Raw genomic sequence first — 19,393 nt, forward strand, 5'->3', positions numbered from 1 at the left:
GGAACCCAAGTGATTTCTCTATGTTTATCTTATACCCCGCGACTCTACAAAACTCTTCTGTTAGTTTCAGTAGTTTTCTGGAGGATTCCTTAGGGTTTTCTGTGTAGAAGATCATGTCATCTGCAAAGAGACGTAATTTTACTTCCTCCTTGCCAATCCGGATTCCCTTTATTTCGTTGTCTAGCCTAATTGCTCTGGCTAGGACCCCTGGCACAATGTTGAATAAGAGTGGTGATAAAGGGCATCCTTGTCTGGTTCCCGTTCTCAAGGGAAATGCTTTCAGGCTCTCTCCGTTTAGGGTGCTGTTGCCCGTCGGCTCTATATACATGCCCTTTATTCTGTTGAGGAATTTTCCTTCAATTCCTATTTGGCTGAGAGTTGTGATCGTGAATGGGTGTTGGACTTTGTCAAATGCCTTTTCTGAATCAATGGATACGATCCTGTGGTTTTTGTCTTTTGTTTTATTTAGACGGTGGATTACATTAATGGTATTTCTAATAGTAAAGGAGCCTTGCATACCTGGTAGAAATCCCACTTGGTCATGGTGGATTATTTCTTTGCTATGTTGTTGAATTCTAATGGCTAGCATTTTGTTGAGGATTTTGGCGTCTTTGTTCATGAGGGATATATTCCGTGAGTTTTTAGAAAATATTTATTGTGCTTTAAGTGAAAATGTACAGATCAAGTCAATCTGTCACACATAAGCTTTTCTACACCTTACTCCATATTCCCACTTACTCTCCCCCAAAAGAGTTCGTCCGCTCCCTCCTTTGAGTCTCTCCTTTCGTAAAGATTTTGCCAGTTTCTAACCCTCTCTACCCTCCTAGCTCCCCTCCAGACAGGAGATTCCAACACAGTCTCAAGTGTCCACCTGATACAAGTAGCTTCCTCTTCGTCAGCATCTCTCTCCAACCCATTGTCCAGAACTTTCCGTGTCTGATGAGCTGTCTTGGGGAATGGTTCCTGTCCTAGGCCATCAGAAGGTTTGGGGAACACGACCGCCGGGATTCTTCTAGTCTCAGTGCGACCATTAAGTCTGGTCGTTTTGTGAGAAATTGGGGTCTGCATCCCACTGTTCTCCTGCTCCCTCAGGGATTCTCTGTTGTGCTCCCTGTCAGGGCAGTCATGGGTTGTGGCCGGGTACGCTCTAGTTCTTCTAGTCTCAGGATGATGGAAGTCTCTGGTTCATGTGGCCCTTTGTGTCTCTTGGGCTCAGAGTTGTCGTGTGACCTTTGTGTCCTTCATTCTCCTTTGATCCAGGTGAGTTGAGACCAATTCACGCATCTCAGATGGCCGCTTATTAGCATTTAAGACCCCTGACGCCACACTTCAAAGCGGGATGCAGAATGTTTTCAGAAGAGAATGATTTTGCCAATTGACTTCGAAGTCCCCTTAAGCCATAGTCCCCAAAGCCCTCCCTTGCTCCGCTGACCTGTGAAGCATGTAGTTTATCCCGGAAACCTCTTTGCTTTTGGTCCAGTCCAGTTGAGCTGACCTTCCGTGTATTGAGCGCTGTCCTTCCCTTCACCTAAAGTCCTTCTTTTCTACTAACTAATCGCTAAATAACCCTCTCCCAGCCTCCCTCCCTCCCCGCCTTGTAAGCACAAAAGTATGTGTTCTTCTCAGTTCATTCTATTTCTCAAGATCTTATAATAGTGGTCGTATACCATATTTGTCCTTTTGCCTCTGACTAATTTCACTCAGCATAATGCCGTCCAGGTTCCTCCATGTTATGAAATGTTTCACAGACTCGTCACTGTTCTTTATCGATGCGTGGTATTCCATTGTGTGAATATACCATAGTTTATTTAACCAGTCCTCCGTTGATGGACAACTTGCTTGCTTCCAGCTTTTTGCTATTGTAACGTGAGCTGCAAGAAAGATGCGTATGCATATATCTGTTCGTGCGAAGGCTCTTAATTCTCTCGGGTATATTCCGAGGAGTGGGATTTCTGGGTTGTATTTTGAACTTTTGAAGAAAAGGCCAGATAGATTTCCAGAGTGGTTGTACCATGTGACATTCCCAGCAGCAGCGTATTAGAGTTCCAATCTCTCGCAGCCTCTCCCACATTGATTATTTTGTGTTTTTTGGAGTAACGCCAGCCTTGTTGGAGTGAGATGGAATCTCTTTGTAGTTTTAATTTGCATTTCTCTAATGGCTAATGATCGAGAGCGTTTTCTCAAGTATCTCTTAGCTGCCTGAATATCTTCTTTAGTGAAGTGCATGTTCATATCCTTTGCCCACTTTTTGATTGGTTTCTTTGTCTTTTCTTGGTTGAGGTTGAACAGAATCATGTAGATTTTAGAGATCAGGCGCTGGTCGGAGATGTCATAGCAGAAAATTCTTTCCCAATCTCTAGGTGGTCTTTTGACTCTTTTGGTGAAGTCTTCAGATGAGCATAGGTGTTTGATTTTTAGGAGCTCCCAGTTATCTGGTTTCTCTTCGTCATTTTTGGTAATGTTTTATATTCTGTTTCTGCCTTGTATTAGGGCTCCTAAGGTTGCCCCCATTTTTTCTTCCACGATCCTTATGGCTTTAGTCTTTATGTTTCAGACTTTGATCCGCTTGGAGTTAGGTTTTGTGCTTGGTGTGAGGTATGGGCCCTGTTTCATTTTTTTTGCAAATGGATATCCAGTGATGCCAGCAGCATTTGTTCAAAAGACTGTCTTTTCCCCAATTAACTGACACCGGGCCTTCGTCAAATATCAGCGGCTCGTATGTGGATGGATTTCTATCTGGGTTCTCAATTGTGTTCCATGGGTCTATGTGCCTGTTGTTGTACCAGTACCAGGCTCTTTCGACTACTGTGGCTGTACAATATGTTCTAAAATCAGGTAGAGTGAGGCCTCCCACTTTCTTCTTCCTTTTCAGTAATGCTTTACTTATCCAGGGCTTCTTTCCCTGCCATAGGAAGTTGCTGATATGTTTCTCCATCACATTAAAAAATGTCCCTGGAATTTGGATCGCAAGTGCACTGTAGGTAGAGATGGCTTTGGTAGAATAGACATTTTTACTCTGTTAAGTCTTCCTACCCATGAGCAAGGTATCTTTTTCCACTTATGTAGGTCCTTTTTAGTTTCTTGCACTAGTTCTTTGTAGTTTGCTTTAAATAGGTCTTTTACAGCTTTGGTAAGACTTATTCCTAAGTCTTTTGTCTTCTTGGTGGCTTCTGTGAATGGTATTGATTTTGGAGATTTCCTCTTCGATGTTCTTTTTGTTGATGTAGAGGAACCCAAGTGATTTCTCTATGTTTATCTTATACCCCGCGACTCTACAAAACTCTTCTGTTAGTTTCAGTAGTTTTCTGGAGGATTCCTTAGGGTTTTCTGTGTAGAAGATCATGTCATCTGCAAAGAGACGTAATTTTACTTCCTCCTTGCCAATCCGGATTCCCTTTATTTCGTTGTCTAGCCTAATTGCTCTGGCTAGGACCCCTGGCACAATGTTGAATAAGAGTGGTGATAAAGGGCATCCTTGTCTGGTTCCCGTTCTCAAGGGAAATGCTTTCAGGCTCTCTCCGTTTAGGGTGCTGTTGCCCGTCGGCTCTGTATACATGCCCTTTATTCTGTTGAGGAATTTTCCTTCAATTCCTATTTGGCTGAGAGTTGTGATCGTGAATGGGTGTTGGACTTTGTCAAATGCCTTTTCTGAATCAATGGATACGATCCTGTGGTTTTTGTCTTTTGTTTTATTTAGACGGTGGATTACATTAATGGTATTTCTAATAGTAAAGGAGCCTTGCATACCTGGTAGAAATCCCACTTGGTCATGGTGGATTATTTCTTTGCTATGTTGTTGAATTCTAATGGCTAGCATTTTGTTGAGGATTTTGGCGTCTTTGTTCATGAGGGATATATTCCGTGAGTTTTTAAAAAATATTTATTGTGCTTTAAGTGAAAATGTACAGATCAAGTCAATCTGTCACACATAAGCTTTTCTACACCTTACTCCATATTCCCACTTACTCTCCCCCAAAAGAGTTCACCCGCTCCCTCCTTTGAGTCTCTCCTTTCGTAAAGATTTTGCCAGTTTCTAACCCTCTCTACCCTCCTAGCTCCCCTCCAGACAGGAGATTCCAACACAGTCTCAAGTGTCCACCTGATACAAGTAGCTTCCTCTTCGTCAGCATCTCTCTCCAACCCATTGTCCAGAACTTTCCGTGTCTGATGAGCTGTCTTGGGGAATGGTTCCTGTCCTAGGCCATCAGAAGGTTTGGGGAACACGACCGCCGGGATTCTTCTAGTCTCAGTGCGACCATTAAGTCTGGTCGTTTTGTGAGAAATTGGGGTCTGCATCCCACTGTTCTCCTGCTCCCTCAGGGATTCTCTGTTGTGCTCCCTGTCAGGGCAGTCATGGGTTGTGGCCGGGTACGCTCTAGTTCTTCTAGTCTCAGGATGATGGAAGTCTCTGGTTCATGTGGCCCTTTGTGTCTCTTGGGCTCAGAGTTGTCGTGTGACCTTTGTGTCCTTCATTCTCCTTTGATCCAGGTCAGTTGAGACCAATTCACGCATCTCAGATGGCCGCTTATTAGCATTTAAGACCCCTGACCCCACACTTCAAAGCGGGATGCAGAATGTTTTCAGAAGAGAATGATTTTGCCAATTGACTTCGAAGTCCCCTTAAGCCATAGTCCCCAAAGCCCTCCCTTGCTCCGCTGACCTGTGAAGCATGTAGTTTATCCCGGAAACCTCTTTGCTTTTGGTCCAGTCCAGTTGAGCTGACCTTCCGTGTATTGAGCGCTGTCCTTCCCTTCACCTAAAGTCCTTCTTTTCTACTAACTAATCGCTAAATAACCCTCTCCCAGCCTCCCTCCCTCCCCGCCTTGTAAGCACAAAAGTATGTGTTCTTCTCAGTTCATTCTATTTCTCAAGATCTTATAATAGTGGTCGTATACCATATTTGTCCTTTTGCCTCTGACTAATTTCACTCAGCATAATGCCGTCCAGGTTCCTCCATGTTATGAAATGTTTCACAGACTCGTCACTGTTCTTTATCGATGCGTGGTATTCCATTGTGTGAATATACCATAGTTTATTTAACCAGTCCTCCGTTGATGGACAACTTGCTTGCTTCCAGCTTTTTGCTATTGTAACGTGAGCTGCAAGAAAGATGCGTATGCATATATCTGTTCGTGCGAAGGCTCTTATTTCTCTCGGGTATATTCCGAGGAGTGGGATTTCTGGGTTGTATTTTGAACTTTTGAAGAAAAGGCCAGATAGATTTCCAGAGTGGTTGTACCATGTGACATTCCCAGCAGCAGCGTGTTAGAGTTCCAATCTCTCGCAGCCTCTCCCACATTGATTATTTTGTGTTTTTTGGAGTAACGCCAGCCTTGTTGGAGTGAGATGGAATCTCTTTGTAGTTTTAATTTGCATTTCTCTAATGGCTAATGATCGAGAGCGTTTTCTCAAGTATCTCTTAGCTGCCTGAATATCTTCTTTAGTGAAGTGCATGTTCATATCCTTTGCCCACTTTTTGATTGGTTTCTTTGTCTTTTCTTGGTTGAGGTTGAACAGAATCATGTAGATTTTAGAGATCAGGCGCTGGTCGGAGATGTCATAGCAGAAAATTCTTTCCCAATCTCTAGGTGGTCTTTTGACTCTTTTGGTGAAGTCTTCAGATGAGCATAGGTGTTTGATTTTTAGGAGCTCCCAGTTATCTGGTTTCTCTTCGTCATTCTTGGTAATGTTTTATATTCTGTTTCTGCCTTGTATTAGGGCTCCTAAGGTTGCCCCCATTTTTTCTTCCACGATCCTTATGGCTTTAGTCTTTATGTTTCAGACTTTGATCCGCTTGGAGTTAGGTTTTGTGCTTGGTGTGAGGTATGGGCCCTGTTTCATTTTTTTTGCAAATGGATATCCAGTGATGCCAGCAGCATTTGTTCAAAAGACTGTCTTTTCCCCAATTAACTGACACCGGGCCTTCGTCAAATATCAGCGGCTCGTATGTGGATGGATTTCTATCTGGGTTCTCAATTGTGTTCCATGGGTCTATGTGCCTGTTGTTGTACCAGTACCAGGCTCTTTCGACTACTGTGGCTGTACAATATGTTCTAAAATCAGGTAGAGTGAGGCCTCCCACTTTCTTCTTCCTTTTCAGTAATGCTTTACTTATCCAGGGCTTCTTTCCCTGCCATAGGAAGTTGCTGATATGTTTCTCCATCACATTAAAAAATGTCCCTGGAATTTGGATCGCAAGTGCACTGTAGGTAGAGATGGCTTTGGTAGAATAGACATTTTTACTCTGTTAAGTCTTCCTACCCATGAGCAAGGTATCTTTTTCCACTTATGTAGGTCCTTTTTAGTTTCTTGCACTAGTTCTTTGTAGTTTGCTTTAAATAGGTCTTTTACAGCTTTGGTAAGACTTATTCCTAAGTCTTTTGTCTTCTTGGTGGCTTCTGTGAATGGTATTGATTTTGGAGATTTCCTCTTCGATGTTCTTTTTGTTGATGTAGAGGAACCCAAGTGATTTCTCTATGTTTATCTTATACCCCGCGACTCTACAAAACTCTTCTGTTAGTTTCAGTAGTTTTCTGGAGGATTCCTTAGGGTTTTCTGTGTAGAAGATCATGTCATCTGCAAAGAGACGTAATTTTACTTCCTCCTTGCCAATCCGGATTCCCTTTATTTCGTTGTCTAGCCTAATTGCTCTGGCTAGGACCCCTGGCACAATGTTGAATAAGAGTGGTGATAAAGGGCATCCTTGTCTGGTTCCCGTTCTCAAGGGAAATGCTTTCAGGCTCTCTCCGTTTAGGGTGCTGTTGCCCGTCGGCTCTGTATACATGCCCTTTATTCTGTTGAGGAATTTTCCTTCAATTCCTATTTGGCTGAGAGTTGTGATCGTGAATGGGTGTTGGACTTTGTCAAATGCCTTTTCTGAATCAATGGATACGATCCTGTGGTTTTTGTCTTTTGTTTTATTTAGACGGTGGATTACATTAATGGTATTTCTAATAGTAAAGGAGCCTTGCATACCTGGTAGAAATCCCACTTGGTCATGGTGGATTATTTCTTTGCTATGTTGTTGAATTCTAATGGCTAGCATTTTGTTGAGGATTTTGGCGTCTTTGTTCATGAGGGATATATTCCGTGAGTTTTTAAAAAATATTTATTGTGCTTTAAGTGAAAATGTACAGATCAAGTCAATCTGTCACACATAAGCTTTTCTACACCTTACTCCATATTCCCACTTACTCTCCCCCAAAAGAGTTCGTCCGCTCCCTCCTTTGAGTCTCTCCTTTCGTAAAGATTTTGCCAGTTTCTAACCCTCTCTACCCTCCTAGCTCCCCTCCAGACAGGAGATTCCAACACAGTCTCAAGTGTCCACCTGATACAAGTAGCTTCCTCTTCGTCAGCATCTCTCTCCAACCCATTGTCCAGAACTTTCCGTGTCTGATGAGCTGTCTTGGGGAATGGTTCCTGTCCTAGGCCATCAGAAGGTTTGGGGAACACGACCGCCGGGATTCTTCTAGTCTCAGTGCGACCATTAAGTCTGGTCGTTTTGTGAGAAATTGGGGTCTGCATCCCACTGTTCTCCTGCTCCCTCAGGGATTCTCTGTTGTGCTCCCTGTCAGGGCAGTCATGGGTTGTGGCCGGGTACGCTCTAGTTCTTCTAGTCTCAGGATGATGGAAGTCTCTGGTTCATGTGGCCCTTTGTGTCTCTTGGGCTCAGAGTTGTCGTGTGGCCTTTGTGTCCTTCATTCTCCTTTGATCCAGGTGAGTTGAGACCAATTCACGCATCTCAGATGGCCGCTTATTAGCATTTAAGACCCCTGACGCCACACTTCAAAGCGGGATGCAGAATGTTTTCAGAATAGAATGATTTTGCCAATTGACTTCGAAGTCCCCTTAAGCCATAGTCCCCAAAGCCCTCCCTTGCTCCGCTGACCTGTGAAGCATGTAGTTTATCCCGGAAACCTCTTTGCTTTTGGTCCAGTCCAGTTGAGCTGACCTTCCGTGTATTGAGCGCTGTCCTTCCCTTCACCTAAAGTCCTTCTTTTCTACTAACTAATCGCTAAATAACCCTCTCCCAGCCTCCCTCCCTCCCCGCCTTGTAAGCACAAAAGTATGTGTTCTTCTCAGTTCATTCTATTTCTCAAGATCTTATAATAGTGGTCGTATACCATATTTGTCCTTTTGCCTCTGACTAATTTCACTCAGCATAATGCCGTCCAGGTTCCTCCATGTTATGAAATGTTTCACAGACTCGTCACTGTTCTTTATCGATGCGTGGTATTCCATTGTGTGAATATACCATAGTTTATTTAACCAGTCCTCCGTTGATGGACAACTTGGTTGCTTCCAGCTTTTTGCTATTGTAACGTGAGCTGCAAGAAAGATGCGTATGCATATATCTGTTCGTGCGAAGGCTCTTATTTCTCTAGGGTGTATTCCGAGGAGTGGGATTTCTGGGTTGTATTTTGAACTTTTGAAGAAAAGGCCAGATAGATTTCCAGAGTGGTTGTACCATGTGACATTCCCAGCAGCAGCGTGTTAGAGTTCCAATCTCTCGCAGCCTCTCCCACATTGATTATTTTGTGTTTTTTGGAGTAACGCCAGCCTTGTTGGAGTGAGATGGAATCTCTTTGTAGTTTTAATTTGCATTTCTCTAATGGCTAATGATCGAGAGCGTTTTCTCAAGTATCTCTTAGCTGCCTGAATATCTTCTTTAGTGAAGTGCATGTTCATATCCTTTGCCCACTTTTTGATTGGTTTCTTTGTCTTTTCTTGGTTGAGGTTGAACAGAATCATGTAGATTTTAGAGATCAGGCGCTGGTCGGAGATGTCATAGCAGAAAATTCTTTCCCAATCTCTAGGTGGTCTTTTGACTCTTTTGGTGAAGTCTTCAGATGAGCATAGGTGTTTGATTTTTAGGAGCTCCCAGTTATCTGGTTTCTCTTCGTCATTCTTGGTAATGTTTTATATTCTGTTTCTGCCTTGTATTAGGGCTCCTAAGGTTGCCCCCATTTTTTCTTCCACGATCCTTATGGCTTTAGTCTTTATGTTTCAGACTTTGATCCGCTTGGAGTTAGGTTTTGTGCTTGGTGTGAGGTATGGGCCCTGTTTCATTTTTTTTGCAAATGGATATCCAGTGATGCCAGCAGCATTTGTTCAAAAGACTGTCTTTTCCCCAATTAACTGACACCGGGCCTTCGTCAAATATCAGCGGCTCGTATGTGGATGGATTTCTATCTGGGTTCTCAATTGTGTTCCATGGGTCTATGTGCCTGTTGTTGTACCAGTACCAGGCTCTTTCGACTACTGTGGCTGTACAATATGTTCTAAAATCAGGTAGAGTGAGGCCTCCCACTTTCTTCTTCCTTTTCAGTAATGCTTTACTTATCCAGGGCTTCTTTCCCTGCCATAGGAAGTTGCTGATATGTTTCTCCATCACATTAAAAAATGTCCCTGGAATTTGGATCGCAAGTGCACTGTAGGTAGAGATGGCTTTGGTAGAATAGACATTTTTACTCTGTTAAGTCTTCCTACCCATGAGCAAGGTATCTTTTTCCACTTATGTAGGTCCTTTTTAGTTTCTTGCACTAGTTCTTTGTAGTTTGCTTTAAATAGGTCTTTTACAGCTTTGGTAAGACTTATTCCTAAGTCTTTTGTCTTCTTGGTGGCTTCTGTGAATGGTATTGATTTTGGAGATTTCCTCTTCGATGTTCTTTTTGTTGATGTAGAGGAACCCAAGTGATTTCTCTATGTTTATCTTATACCCCGCGACTCTACAAAACTCTTCTGTTAGTTTCAGTAGTTTTCTGGAGGATTCCTTAGGGTTTTCTGTGTAGAAGATCATGTCATCTGCAAAGAGACGTAATTTTACTTCCTCCTTGCCAATCCGGATTCCCTTTATTTCGTTGTCTAGCCTAATTGCTCTGGCTAGGACCCCTGGCACAATGTTGAATAAGAGTGGTGATAAAGGGCATCCTTGTCTGGTTCCCGTTCTCAAGGGAAATGCTTTCAGGCTCTCTCCGTTTAGGGTGCTGTTGCCCGTCGGCTCTGTATACATGCCCTTTATTCTGTTGAGGAATTTTCCTTCAATTCCTATTTGGCTGAGAGTTGTGATCGTGAATGGGTGTTGGACTTTGTCAAATGCCTTTTCTGAATCAATGGATACGATCCTGTGGTTTTTGTCTTTTGTTTTATTTAGACGGTGGATTACATTAATGGTATTTCTAATAGTAAAGGAGCCTTGCATACCTGGTAGAAATCCCACTTGGTCATGGTGGATTATTTCTTTGCTATGTTGTTGAATTCTAATGGCTAGCATTTTGTTGAGGATTTTGGCGTCTTTGTTCATGAGGGATATATTCCGTGAGTTTTTAAAAAATATTTATTGTGCTTTAAGTGAAAATGTACAGATCAAGTCAATCTGTCACACATAAGCTTTTCTACACCTTACTCCATATTCCCACTTACTCTCCCCCAAAAGAGTTCGTCCGCTCCCTCCTTTGAGTCTCTCCTTTCGTAAAGATTTTGCCAGTTTCTAACCCTCTCTACCCTCCTAGCTCCCCTCCAGACAGGAGATTCCAACACAGTCTCAAGTGTCCACCTGATACAAGTAGCTTCCTCTTCGTCAGCATCTCTCTCCAACCCATTGTCCAGAACTTTCCGTGTCTGATGAGCTGTCTTGGGGAATGGTTCCTGTCCTAGGCCATCAGAAGGTTTGGGGAACACGACCGCCGGGATTCTTCTAGTCTCAGTGCGACCATTAAGTCTGGTCGTTTTGTGAGAAATTGGGGTCTGCATCCCACTGTTCTCCTGCTCCCTCAGGGATTCTCTGTTGTGCTCCCTGTCAGGGCAGTCATGGGTTGTGGCCGGGTACGCTCTAGTTCTTCTAGTCTCAGGATGATGGAAGTCTCTGGTTCATGTGGCCCTTTGTGTCTCTTGGGCTCAGAGTTGTCGTGTGGCCTTTGTGTCCTTCATTCTCCTTTGATCCAGGTGAGTTGAGACCAATTCACGCATCTCAGATGGCCGCTTATTAGCATTTAAGACCCCTGACGCCACACTTCAAAGCGGGATGCAGAATGTTTTCAGAATAGAATGATTTTGCCAATTGACTTCGAAGTCCCCTTAAGCCATAGTCCCCAAAGCCCTCCCTTGCTCCGCTGACCTGTGAAGCATGTAGTTTATCCCGGAAACCTCTTTGCTTTTGGTCCAGTCCAGTTGAGCTGACCTTCCGTGTATTGAGCGCTGTCCTTCCCTTCACCTAAAGTCCTTCTTTTCTACTAACTAATCGCTAAATAACCCTCTCCCAGCCTCCCTCCCTCCCCGCCTTGTAAGCACAAAAGTATGTGTTCTTCTCAGTTCATTCTATTTCTCAAGATCTTATAATAGTGGTCGTATACCATATTTGTCCTTTTGCCTCTGACTAATTTCACTCAGCATAATGCCGTCCAGGTTCCTCCATGTTATGAAATGTTTCACAGACTCGTCACTGTTCTTTATCGATGCGTGGTATTCCATTGTGTGAATATACCATAGTTTATTTAACCAGTCCTCCGTTGATGGACAACTTGGTTGCTTCCAGCTTTTTGCTATTGTAACGTGAGCTGCAAGAAAGATGCGTATGCATATATCTGTTCGTGCGAAGGCTCTTATTTCTCTAGGGTGTATTCCGAGGAGTGGGATTTCTGGGTTGTATTTTGAACTTTTGAAGAAAAGGCCAGATAGATTTCCAGAGTGGTTGTACCATGTGACATTCCCAGCAGCAGCGTGTTAGAGTTCCAATCTCTCGCAGCCTCTCCCACATTGATTATTTTGTGTTTTTTGGAGTAACGCCAGCCTTGTTGGAGTGAGATGGAATCTCTTTGTAGTTTTAATTTGCATTTCTCTAATGGCTAATGATCGAGAGCGTTTTCTCAAGTATCTCTTAGCTGCCTGAATATCTTCTTTAGTGAAGTGCATGTTCATATCCTTTGCCCACTTTTTGATTGGTTTCTTTGTCTTTTCTTGGTTGAGGTTGAACAGAATCATGTAGATTTTAGAGATCAGGCGCTGGTCGGAGATGTCATAGCAGAAAATTCTTTCCCAATCTCTAGGTGGTCTTTTGACTCTTTTGGTGAAGTCTTCAGATGAGCATAGGTGTTTGATTTTTAGGAGCTCCCAGTTATCTGGTTTCTCTTCGTCATTCTTGGTAATGTTTTATATTCTGTTTCTGCCTTGTATTAGGGCTCCTAAGGTTGCCCCCATTTTTTCTTCCACGATCCTTATGGCTTTAGTCTTTATGTTTCAGACTTTGATCCGCTTGGAGTTAGGTTTTGTGCTTGGTGTGAGGTATGGGCCCTGTTTCATTTTTTTTGCAAATGGATATCCAGTGATGCCAGCAGCATTTGTTCAAAAGACTGTCTTTTCCCCAATTAACTGACACCGGGCCTTCGTCAAATATCAGCGGCTCGTATGTGGATGGATTTCTATCTGGGTTCTCAATTGTGTTCCATGGGTCTATGTGCCTGTTGTTGTACCAGTACCAGGCTCTTTCGACTACTGTGGCTGTACAATATGTTCTAAAATCAGGTAGAGTGAGGCCTCCCACTTTCTTCTTCCTTTTCAGTAATGCTTTACTTATCCAGGGCTTCTTTCCCTGCCATAGGAAGTTGCTGATATGTTTCTCCATCACATTAAAAAATGTCCCTGGAATTTGGATCGCAAGTGCACTGTAGGTAGAGATGGCTTTGGTAGAATAGACATTTTTACTCTGTTAAGTCTTCCTACCCATGAGCAAGGTATCTTTTTCCACTTATGTAGGTCCTTTTTAGTTTCTTGCACTAGTTCTTTGTAGTTTGCTTTAAATAGGTCTTTTACAGCTTTGGTAAGACTTATTCCTAAGTCTTTTGTCTTCTTGGTGGCTTCTGTGAATGGTATTGATTTTGGAGATTTCCTCTTCGATGTTCTTTTTGTTGATGTAGAGGAACCCAAGTGATTTCTCTATGTTTATCTTATACCCCGCGACTCTACAAAACTCTTCTGTTAGTTTCAGTAGTTTTCTGGAGGATTCCTTAGGGTTTTCTGTGTAGAAGATCATGTCATCTGCAAAGAGACGTAATTTTACTTCCTCCTTGCCAATCCGGATTCCCTTTATTTCGTTGTCTAGCCTAATTGCTCTGGCTAGGACCCCTGGCACAATGTTGAATAAGAGTGGTGATAAAGGGCATCCTTGTCTGGTTCCCGTTCTCAAGGGAAATGCTTTCAGGCTCTCTCCGTTTAGGGTGCTGTTGCCCGTCGGCTCTGTATACATGCCCTTTATTCTGTTGAGGAATTTTCCTTCAATTCCTATTTGGCTGAGAGTTGTGATCGTGAATGGGTGTTGGACTTTGTCAAATGCCTTTTCTGAATCAATGGATACGATCCTGTGGTTTTTGTCTTTTGTTTTATTTAGACGGTGGATTACATTAATGGTATTTCTAATAGTAAAGGAGCCTTGCATACCTGGTAGAAATCCCACTTGGTCATGGTGGATTATTTCTTTGCTATGTTGTTGAATTCTAATGGCTAGCATTTTGTTGAGGATTTTGGCGTCTTTGTTCATGAGGGATATATTCCGTGAGTTTTTAAAAAATATTTATTGTGCTTTAAGTGAAAATGTACAGATCAAGTCAATCTGTCACACATAAGCTTTTCTACACCTTACTCCATATTCCCACTTACTCTCCCCCAAAAGAGTTCGTCCGCTCCCTCCTTTGAGTCTCTCCTTTCGTAAAGATTTTGCCAGTTTCTAACCCTCTCTACCCTCCTAGCTCCCCTCCAGACAGGAGATTCCAACACAGTCTCAAGTGTCCACCTGATACAAGTAGCTTCCTCTTCGTCAGCATCTCTCTCCAACCCATTGTCCAGAACTTTCCGTGTCTGATGAGCTGTCTTGGGGAATGGTTCCTGTCCTAGGCCATCAGAAGGTTTGGGGAACACGACCGCCGGGATTCTTCTAGTCTCAGTGCGACCATTAAGTCTGGTCGTTTTGTGAGAAATTGGGGTCTGCATCCCACTGTTCTCCTGCTCCCTCAGGGATTCTCTGTTGTGCTCCCTGTCAGGGCAGTCATGGGTTGTGGCCGGGTACGCTCTAGTTCTTCTAGTCTCAGGATGATGGAAGTCTCTGGTTCATGTGGCCCTTTGTGTCTCTTGGGCTCAGAGTTGTCGTGTGGCCTTTGTGTCCTTCATTCTCCTTTGATCCAGGTGAGTTGAGACCAATTCACGCATCTCAGATGGCCGCTTATTAGCATTTAAGACCCCTGACGCCACACTTCAAAGCGGGATGCAGAATGTTTTCAGAATAGAATGATTTTGCCAATTGACTTCGAAGTCCCCTTAAGCCATAGTCCCCAAAGCCCTCCCTTGCTCCGCTGACCTGTGAAGCATGTAGTTTATCCCGGAAACCTCTTTGCTTTTGGTCCAGTCCAGTTGAGCTGACCTTCCGTGTATTGAGCGCTGTCCTTCCCTTCACCTAAAGTCCTTCTTTTCTACTAACTAATCGCTAAATAACCCTCTCCCAGCCTCCCTCCCTCCCCGCCTTGTAAGCACAAAAGTATGTGTTCTTCTCAGTTCATTCTATTTCTCAAGATCTTATAATAGTGGTCGTATACCATATTTGTCCTTTTGCCTCTGACTAATTTCACTCAGCATAATGCCGTCCAGGTTCCTCCATGTTATGAAATGTTTCACAGACTCGTCACTGTTCTTTATCGATGCGTGGTATTCCATTGTGTGAATATACCATAGTTTATTTAACCAGTCCTCCGTTGATGGACAACTTGGTTGCTTCCAGCTTTTTGCTATTGTAACGTGAGCTGCAAGAAAGATGCGTATGCATATATCTGTTCGTGCGAAGGCTCTTATTTCTCTAGGGTGTATTCCGAGGAGTGGGATTTCTGGGTTGTATTTTGAACTTTTGAAGAAAAGGCCAGATAGATTTCCAGAGTGGTTGTACCATGTGACATTCCCAGCAGCAGCGTGTTAGAGTTCCAATCTCTCGCAGCCTCTCCCACATTGATTATTTTGTGTTTTTTGGAGTAACGCCAGCCTTGTTGGAGTGAGATGGAATCTCTTTGTAGTTTTAATTTGCATTTCTCTAATGGCTAATGATCGAGAGCGTTTTCTCAAGTATCTCTTAGCTGCCTGAATATCTTCTTTAGTGAAGTGCATGTTCATATCCTTTGCCCACTTTTTGATTGGTTTCTTTGTCTTTTCTTGGTTGAGGTTGAACAGAATCATGTAGATTTTAGAGATCAGGCGCTGGTCGGAGATGTCATAGCAGAAAATTCTTTCCCAATCTCTAGGTGGTCTTTTGACTCTTTTGGTGAAGTCTTCAGATGAGCATAGGTGTTTGATTTTTAGGAGCTCCCAGTTATCTGGTTTCTCTTCGTCATTCTTGGTAATGTTTTATATTCTGTTTCTGCCTTGTATTAGGGCTCCTAAGGTTGCCCCCATTTTTTCTTCCACGATCCTTATGGCTTTAGTCTTTATGTTTCAGACTTTGATCCGCTTGGAGTTAGGTTTTGTGCTTGGTGTGAGGTATGGGCCCTGTTTCATTTTTTTTGCAAATGGATATCCAGTGATGCCAGCAGCATTTGTTCAAAAGACTGTCTTTTCCCCAATTAACTGACACCGGGCCTTCGTCAAATATCAGCGGCTCGTATGTGGATGGATTTCTATCTGGGTTCTCAATTGTGTTCCATGGGTCTATGTGCCTGTTGTTGTACCAGTACCAGGCTCTTTCGACTACTGTGGCTGTACAATATGTTCTAAAATCAGGTAGAGTGAGGCCTCCCACTTTCTTCTTCCTTTTCAGTAATGCTTTACTTATCCAGGGCTTCTTTCCCTGCCATAGGAAGTTGCTGATATGTTTCTCCATCACATTAAAAAATGTCCCTGGAATTTGGATCGCAAGTGCACTGTAGGTAGAGATGGCTTTGGTAGAATAGACATTTTTACTCTGTTAAGTCTTCCTACCCATGAGCAAGGTATCTTTTTCCACTTATGTAGGTCCTTTTTAGTTTCTTGCACTAGTTCTTTGTAGTTTGCTTTAAATAGGTCTTTTACAGCTTTGGTAAGACTTATTCCTAAGTCTTTTGTCTTCTTGGTGGCTTCTGTGAATGGTATTGATTTTGGAGATTTCCTCTTCGATGTTCTTTTTGTTGATGTAGAGGAACCCAAGTGATTTCTCTATGTTTATCTTATACCCCGCGACTCTACAAAACTCTTCTGTTAGTTTCAGTAGTTTTCTGGAGGATTCCTTAGGGTTTTCTGTGTAGAAGATCATGTCATCTGCAAAGAGACGTAATTTTACTTCCTCCTTGCCAATCCGGATTCCCTTTATTTCGTTGTCTAGCCTAATTGCTCTGGCTAGGACCCCTGGCACAATGTTGAATAAGAGTGGTGATAAAGGGCATCCTTGTCTGGTTCCCGTTCTCAAGGGAAATGCTTTCAGGCTCTCTCCGTTTAGGGTGCTGTTGCCCGTCGGCTCTGTATACATGCCCTTTATTCTGTTGAGGAATTTTCCTTCAATTCCTATTTGGCTGAGAGTTGTGATCGTGAATGGGTGTTGGACTTTGTCAAATGCCTTTTCTGAATCAATGGATACGATCCTGTGGTTTTTGTCTTTTGTTTTATTTAGACGGTGGATTACATTAATGGTATTTCTAATAGTAAAGGAGCCTTGCATACCTGGTAGAAATCCCACTTGGTCATGGTGGATTATTTCTTTGCTATGTTGTTGAATTCTAATGGCTAGCATTTTGTTGAGGATTTTGGCGTCTTTGTTCATGAGGGATATATTCCGTGAGTTTTTAAAAAATATTTATTGTGCTTTAAGTGAAAATGTACAGATCAAGTCAATCTGTCACACATAAGCTTTTCTACACCTTACTCCATATTCCCACTTACTCTCCCCCAAAAGAGTTCGTCCGCTCCCTCCTTTGAGTCTCTCCTTTCGTAAAGATTTTGCCAGTTTCTAACCCTCTCTACCCTCCTAGCTCCCCTCCAGACAGGAGATTCCAACACAGTCTCAAGTGTCCACCTGATACAAGTAGCTTCCTCTTCGTCAGCATCTCTCTCCAACCCATTGTCCAGAACTTTCCGTGTCTGATGAGCTGTCTTGGGGAATGGTTCCTGTCCTAGGCCATCAGAAGGTTTGGGGAACACGACCGCCGGGATTCTTCTAGTCTCAGTGCGACCATTAAGTCTGGTCGTTTTGTGAGAAATTGGGGTCTGCATCCCACTGTTCTCCTGCTCCCTCAGGGATTCTCTGTTGTGCTCCCTGTCAGGGCAGTCATGGGTTGTGGCCGGGTACGCTCTAGTTCTTCTAGTCTCAGGATGATGGAAGTCTCTGGTTCATGTGGCCCTTTGTGTCTCTTGGGCTCAGAGTTGTCGTGTGGCCTTTGTGTCCTTCATTCTCCTTTGATCCAGGTGAGTTGAGACCAATTCACGCATCTCAGATGGCCGCTTATTAGCATTTAAGACCCCTGACCCCACACTTCAAAGCGGGATGCAGAATGTTTTCAGAAGAGAATGATTTTGCCAATTGACTTAGAAGTCCCCTTAAGCCATAGTCCCCAAAGCCCTCCCTTGCTCCGCTGACCTGTGAAGCATGTAGTTTATCCCGGAAACCTCTTTGCTTTTGGTCCAGTCCAGTTGAGCTGACCTTCCGTGTATTGAGCGCTGTCCTTCCCTTCACCTAAAGTCCTTCTTTTCTACTAACTAATCGCTAAATAACCCTCTCCCAGCCTCCCTCCCTCCCCGCCTTGTAAGCACAAAAGTATGTGTTCTTCTCAGTTCATTCTATTTCTCAAGATCTTATAATAGTGGTCGTATACCATATTTGTCCTTTTGCCTCTGACTAATTTCACTCAGCATAATGCCGTCCAGGTTCCTCCATGTTATGAAATGTTTCACAGACTCGTCACTGTTCTTTATCGATGCGTGGTATTCCATTGTGTGAATATACCATAGTTTATTTAACCAGTCCTCCGTTGATGGACAACTTGGTTGCTTCCAGCTTTTTGCTATTGTAACGTGAGCTGCAAGAAAGATGCGTATGCATATATCTGTTCGTGCGAAGGCTCTTATTTCTCTAGGGTGTATTCCGAGGAGTGGGATTTCTGGGTTGTATTTTGAACTTTTGAAGAAAAGGCCAGATAGATTTCCAGAGTGGTTGTACCATGTGACATTCCCAGCAGCAGCGTGTTAGAGTTCCAATCTCTCGCAGCCTCTCCCACATTGATTATTTTGTGTTTTTTGGAGTAACGCCAGCCTTGTTGGAGTGAGATGGAATCTCTTTGTAGTTTTAATTTGCATTTCTCTAATGGCTAATGATCGAGAGCGTTTTCTCAAGTATCTCTTAGCTGCCTGAATATCTTCTTTAGTGAAGTGCATGTTCATATCCTTTGCCCACTTTTTGATTGGTTTCTTTGTCTTTTCTTGGTTGAGGTTGAACAGAATCATGTAGATTTTAGAGATCAGGCGCTGGTCGGAGATGTCATAGCAGAAAATTCTTTCCCAATCTCTAGGTGGTCTTTTGACTCTTTTGGTGAAGTCTTCAGATGAGCATAGGTGTTTGATTTTTAGGAGCTCCCAGTTATCTGGTTTCTCTTCGTCATTCTTGGTAATGTTTTATATTCTGTTTCTGCCTTGTATTAGGGCTCCTAAGGTTGCCCCCATTTTTTCTTCCACGATCCTTATGGCTTTAGTCTTTATGTTTCAGACTTTGATCCGCTTGGAGTTAGGTTTTGTGCTTGGTGTGAGGTATGGGCCCTGTTTCATTTTTTTTGCAAATGGATATCCAGTGATGCCAGCAGCATTTGTTCAAAAGACTGTCTTTTCCCCAATTAACTGACACCGGGCCTTCGTCAAATATCAGCGGCTCGTATGTGGATGGATTTCTATCTGGGTTCTCAATTGTGTTCCATGGGTCTATGTGCCTGTTGTTGTACCAGTACCAGGCTCTTTCGACTACTGTGGCTGTACAATATGTTCTAAAATCAGGTAGAGTGAGGCCTCCCACTTTCTTCTTCCTTTTCAGTAATGCTTTACTTATCCAGGGCTTCTTTCCCTGCCATAGGAAGTTGCTGATATGTTTCTCCATCACATTAAAAAATGTCCCTGGAATTTGGATCGCAAGTGCACTGTAGGTAGAGATGGCTTTGGTAGAATAGACATTTTTACTCTGTTAAGTCTTCCTACCCATGAGCAAGGTATCTTTTTCCACTTATGTAGGTCCTTTTTAGTTTCTTGCACTAGTTCTTTGTAGTTTGCTTTAAATAGGTCTTTTACAGCTTTGGTAAGACTTATTCCTAAGTCTTTTGTCTTCTTGGTGGCTTCTGTGAATGGTATTGATTTTGGAGATTTCCTCTTCGATGTTCTTTTTGTTGATGTAGAGGAACCCAAGTGATTTCTCTATGTT

Source organism: Elephas maximus, chromosome 25 (genome assembly GCF_024166365.1).
Source record: "Elephas maximus indicus isolate mEleMax1 chromosome 25, mEleMax1 primary haplotype, whole genome shotgun sequence".
Taxonomy (NCBI): domain Eukaryota; kingdom Metazoa; phylum Chordata; class Mammalia; order Proboscidea; family Elephantidae; genus Elephas; species Elephas maximus.